Genomic DNA, 6,501 nt, shown 5'->3' on the forward strand with positions numbered 1-6,501 from the left:
AAGGATTACAGTATGAGATGGTTTCCCAGTGTCTCTGCCATACTCCATGTCATCTGGCATGCTTGTCAACTCTAACTGCACCCCCATCTCTCCCCTTGCTTGTTCAGCTCTACTTATCCTGGCCTCTGCTTTCCATCATGTGCACACAGGGCCTTGGCTGGCCTTTGCTGGTCCCTCTTCCCTCCACACACCTGCCCCCCTCCGCTTTTCTTGATTCTTTTCTGAAGCACCTATCATTTTTGTTATCCAAGAAATGGATTAGTAGAAGCTATGTACACATACCCACACCTGTAGCTAATGTCCAGCTTAACAATGGGAATATGTTGAGAGAAATGGATCATTAGCTGCTTCTGTCATTGTGCACATGTCACAGTATGTATCTGTACAACCTAGAAGCCCAGCCTCCTGCACACCTAGACTATATGGTACAAGCTATTGCCACTAGCTACAGATCTGCACAGCATGCTACTTACTGCACAGAAAACTGTAGACATTTGTAACCTAATGCAAATATTCATGCATCTAAATGCAGAAAAGGTATAATTTAAAAAAATACGAGGCCATAGATAAGTGGTTCCACTGTAATTTTATGAGGGCATGTTCATAGTGTTGTTCACCATTGACCAAAACCCCATTATATAGTACACTTGTATGATACATAACTGTGTGTGTGCATGCATGAATGCATATGCATGGGAGGGCTGCAAAGACAGAGTGAGGAGACAGTGACAGATATTGATTTCAAGGAATTGTCTCAATGATATAAAATATGGCAAATCTCCAGGGTGGGCAGCAGACTGGAAGTCCAGGGGAGAGTTGATACAGCAGTTCCAAGTTCGAAGCTCTGCAGGCAGAGTGCAGAAAGTTGCTTTTCTCTTAAAACTCTCAGTTGATTGAGCCCCACCCACTCAATGGATAACGATCCATTTTCTTCAGAGTTTGATAAACGAAATATTAATCTTGCCTAAAAAATACTTTTCTAGAAATGTCTAGAAAAAAAGATAGCCTATTCAATAGCTGGTACTGGTAAAATTGGAATTCTATCCACAGAAAAATGAAGATTTATACTTTTCATCTCATACAAAATCAATTTAAAAAAAAGAACTTACCTTAAAACCTGAAGCACTGAAACTTTTTGGAAGAAAATACGGAGATATCCTTCAAGGTGTTAAGGTAGGCAAGAACTTTTTAAGTAGAATACCAACACCCCAACTATCAACAGGTGGGATTATATGGAAATAAAAAGTTTCTCTAGGACGAAGGAAACAGTGGCCGAGTTAACAGACAGCTCACAGAGTGGGAGGAAATCTACTGCCTACACTTCGGACAGGAGAGCAATATCCAGAATTTACAAAGAATTGCAGAGATTAAATACAGAGGGAATAAAACTGCCAGTCATCAAACTGTCAAGTGAACTGAGTAGACACTTTTTTGATGTATGCTGTTTTATTTGCAAGGATTTTTTAATAATAAAAGTCTATTTGAGAAAAGAAACATCTAGAGAAATATTTTCTTAAGTATCTGGGACCTCAACATAATCAACCATGTGTCTACTGCTTGTCAACTTGGTACCCATGTTCATTTCCATAAGCCATGCCTTGGCTTCAAATAAAGACAGAGGCAAGATGATATAGCTCTGCTTAACATGAGCAGCTGTCTTGGACACAACCAAAAATGCAGTAGGCCTTCCCCAGAAGAGGATGTTAGACACTCAGCCACTTATTCTTCCCCTTGACATCCTGTAACTAGTGTGATGTCTAGTTACAGCACTTAAATACCATGATAGAGACTGTCAATACATCAATGTTACATGACTAGAAGACAAGAAAGCAAATATATTTGAGATAAATACACCCAGACATGCCTCCACACTTACCCTCACACACAAAATAAACATAGTCAGAGCTGAGGACGTTGGCTTAGCATCCACATAAACTGGGAATGGTGGCACATGCCTGTACTCTCAGCATTTTGGAAGTGAAGGAAGGAGGATCAGAAGTTCAAGGTCATCTTCAGCTATATAGTAAGTTCAAGGCTAGCCTGAGCTACATAAGATGCTGTCTCAAAAATAAGTATTTGTAGCTATTACATTCTCCATGTCTTATGAGTGACCACACATGAAGTTTCTGGTACTTCCCACCTACTCCTCTATCATCCATTCTGTACTTCCTTTGCCTCAGTGAGAACCTCAGCTTCCAAGGTTCAGAACTTGGCTGGGACCTAAAGCTCCATCCTTGGGCTAAATTCAGGAATCTGCCTGAGCACAAGTGCTGTCCTTTTCCAATGACTCTCATCACAGGGCATGGGAACACGGAGTCACCCTAAAGACACTCTGTGTTCTACCCATTCTTTTCACCCCCACTGCGGGGAAAGTGTTTGGCGCCCAGCTCCCAGCAGCCACTGGCTGTTCCACCCTCTTCGCCTGTGGTTGTAGAGGTGTATGGACCCATAGTAGCAGGGAGACAGCTTCACTGCCAGTTCAGCGGGATCAGCACTGCATCACCACTGTGCTGTTTCACTGAAGGTAGTGTCCCTTCTGTGTACACTTAGCAGGTATGCTGGGTGAGAGGGAGGCTTTTGTCAGTACTGACCTTGTCTGGTGCACTGGCACCTAGAAGGTACTCAGTGAATACTGTCAACCTGCTGTCAGTGATTTAGCTGTCGTTCTGGGCTCCCATCTTGGTAGAAGTCCTCACTGGTCATTCCAGACCCTTAACCTGAGAGCCAGGCCTGTCCCAAAAGCCCTGGGTTCAAATCTTCCCTCTAGGTGACATGGGCAACCAAGTGGGCGACCAAGTGAGTACAGGCCTCAAGTCAAGCATTCTAGTCTGTCTAGGATTATTTGCTGGACTGTTCTGGGACAACAAGCCTGTTTCCAGCCTCCTGGTGCCTGCCACTCTCTGCCTTAGGCTTCCGTTTAAAGACCTATTTAGATTCCAAGCCTATACTCAACACATGCCTCCAGCCGCCTTGTGCCCCACAAGCCCTAGCAAGGCGGGGGGGGGGGGGGCAGTAGAGGATGCACAGGGTTTCTTGGTGACCAGGGTTCCCTGTGGCCAGGACTCCACACAGGCATCCAGGGGAGCGAGGCCTCCACTCTTCAGCTAGTGTTTGTTATTCCATGTCGTAGCCTTATCATAAACATTATCCTAGTGTGGGCCACTGAGGCTCCTTGCAAGGGAGGTTTGTTGTTCTAAGGTGGCCTGGAGTAGAATGCCCAGAGGCCTGGGGGATTCTGGGAGCTGGAGAGGGAAGCAGAAGTCAGGGCGGTGCTTCATTCTAAAGCAAAGTGTGTGCCTCTGTCACCCTGGCGTGAAGGTCAGTGGCACGTCTGCCTCCTCCATGAGTTCCATGTGCTTAGAAACCAAGTCATATTTCTGCATCAAATTCAAGCCCCTGCTGAGAAGCTGTGGAAAGCCTTTGTTTGATGAAGGGAGGAAGGGAAGGGGGGAAGGGAAAGGGGGCGGGACTGTAGCTTCGCCCTGCTTGTTGGAAGCACCAAAAAATGCTCACAAAAGAGGACACAGAGCCTAAAGGCCTGCTTGTAGTAAGCCAATGCTCTGGAATTCTACTTCAACTCTACTTTTCTTGAGCAGGGCAGCCTATGACTCCCTCTGCTTCTGCTGTGCCCCATCTGTGCGTCCCTGCTGTCTCTCTCTTCAGCTGAACAGAGGGAGGCCCCTGTGAGTGGCTGACTGTCTAAGGAAGTGTGCCAAATGTCCATCTCACATCTCACTAGCCTTCTCACCTTGGGAAGGTATTTTATGTCTCTTTGCTGTAGGTTTTTCATCTTGATTTTACCTGGGAGCTGCTGTAAAGATTAAATAATGAGTCCACTTAGGAAGTTTATGATGCATAGTAAGTGCTCAATAAAACCAGGGGTCCTAGTATGAATGGGGTGATGACTCCTTTATGAGTTACAAAGAGTAGGTATGGAGCAGGAAGTGGTGGTGGAGGTGGGGCACATGATTCAGGGTCAGCACCTTCCTTTTGCAATGTTTCCTGAGTGTCTGATGCTTGTGACATTGGGGTTCAGCAGCAAACAAAAAGACAGAGTGCTGAATCAATTCCAGGACACGCACGCGCCTCCAAAGTGGTCTGTGCACAGGGAGTCTGTGGGAGGTACCAGATCCCACCAGGATACGGTTAATGTCACAAACCAGCTGAGACATGCAGGGAGCTCAAACTCTCACATGGCCTTGTGGGCCTTAGCTTCCTGTCTGCAACACTCCAACAGCAAACACCCCTGGCTGCTTTACAGTAATCCAGAGAAACAAGGGTTGTGGCTGTGCCAGTAGACTTCAGAAGGTCCTGTGTCATCAGCCTTGTGACCTAACGCTAGGAGTCAGGACCCTTGGGTGGAGCCCCTTCTGCCCAGCTCCCTGTATGGACTCACGCACACCCCATCCTACCAGCCTGGAATGCTGTCCCCTCTCTTCTTTTACATTATGAATGCACAAAATGAAATCGGGGTCCTTAACTGGGCTCCAGGGTCCCTGTGGAAATCCCTGGAGCAAGAGGGCATCCCACTCAGCCTCCCTCATATCAACCGGGACCTTAACTATTTTTATCTGTTCCATGTTCAAGACTCCAAGTAGAATTCCTTTAGAAGACAACAACAGCAACCTTAACAACAACAAAAGAATTCTACAGCTAAAAGTACTTTGAAATTTCTGCACCAGAAGAATTCTAGGGACTGTCTCTCTCCCAACATCAAGCTGGGAAGATTGGGCGCTATTTCCTCCTAAGTTTTATGTAACGAACACATACTCAACACTCATTTCATGCCAGGACTGTGCTTAACACCCTGCATCTGGGAATATACTTAATCCCCTGGAATACCTCCTGACTTCATGAAGGCCACATCGTTGCAGACCTGACTTCATGAGTCAAGCAGGTTCCAGGGGAGACAGTTGCCCTCCAGCCAGGTCTTCTGGTGCCCAGGCAGATGACCTCACACCAGGTCAGGTGGTGCCTTAGCCAGGCTGATCTAAGAAGCAACAGAGCAGGTGTGTGCAGCAGCTGGGTGTGGCCACAGGCAGTCCCTCTGTCTTGGGCCCTCAGAGGAGAAGAGTGGAGCAGCTCGACACGGACACTTACATCGGAGGCATGCACCCTGTAGGAGGAAGTGCTTGTTGCCTTAGCAATGTCCACAGCAGAAAACGTCACTGCCTCCTGTAATTCATCCCCAGCCACCACGCTGCCATCGACACTCTGCACCAGATGGCTGCAGATCTGATTTCAGTGGTGGCAGCCAAAGCCCAGGGGCCTGGAGAAGGCCCAGGCGTGGGGCGAGGGGTCTGACCTCACCTCCAACCCTCTCATTAAAGGGAACAGTGGGGGCTGCTACAGTTTGTGCAATCCAATTCTCCTGCCATTAACAAACACGGAGGGAACAGAAGCATGGCCTTATTGCCTGTTGACCTGGCCCTGTACACCTATTTCAAAAGCTTTTTATTCAGATTATATGTCTTGGTAGGAATGTCCGCCAGCCTTCTAGATATTTTTCTTAAGTGCTTATAAAACACCTTTAACTATAAAGGAAACAGCAGGTCCCCAGGTCCTAAAGAGAAACAGATCACACTGCCCTCTCTTCCCCACGCACAGTGCTGAGAGCTGCAGATTCAAGAGCCAGGAAGATAGACTTCCTGATTTCAGGAAACTCGGCCTATTTATGTAAGGCTGGCAGCTAAACACAGTGAAAGCTAGTATGCACACATTGGTGGAAGGAAGCGTGGTCTACCAGTCATCTGTCACTGAGGCTATGCTGTGTAACAACAGCATGCTGTGCTCAGGTAGCCAGGGCCAGTTGCTGGTAGGCTCCACTGATCTTGCTAGTCTCACATGTCTAGAAGTTGGCTGTCTGTCCACTAGTCTGAGTGTCACTGACTGTGTAAGTTTTGCTCTGTGTGTCTCTCACCCTCCCTCAGAGTGGAGTCAAAGGCAAAGACTATGTGAAGAGGGAACAGCCACAGCACCCAGGTGCATTTCAGGTCTTCCTGTGTAATGTTTACTGCCGTTTCCCGTTGGCTGAAGCAGGTCTAGCATCGGAATGGGTGCGGTCAACAAAGTCCCAAAAGAGTCTGGGATACTAGACCTTGTGATACAGACTCCAGCGCAAGCTATGTGGGTAAAGTGCCATCCATGCCCTGGGCCTCACTTTCCCAGTCTAAACTTGAGGTTGCTGGCCAGGTGTGGGAGTCTGTGCCTATAATGCCAACACTTGGGAGGTAAGACAGAAGGACTGTGAGTTCAAGGCAACTGAGGCTACATAATGAGAACCTGTCTCAAGTAAACAAAATAAAATGGGAAGGCCGAAGTGGGTAGTCTCCTGGGGCCTGTGTCTAAGACCCCTGTGCTCATGGGAGCCATGAACTTCAAATGTCATAAGCTGCTTAGAAAGTGCCTGGGAATCATTCTGATTCTGGGGGGAGGGGGGCTTCTGTACAGTAGTCCAAGTGACCCTGATGCCTGGAAACTGCATCCCTGGAGCCAGTAGCC

This window comes from Peromyscus eremicus, chromosome 2 (genome assembly GCF_949786415.1).
Source record: "Peromyscus eremicus chromosome 2, PerEre_H2_v1, whole genome shotgun sequence".
In the NCBI taxonomy this organism is placed as follows: Eukaryota; Metazoa; Chordata; class Mammalia; order Rodentia; family Cricetidae; genus Peromyscus; species Peromyscus eremicus.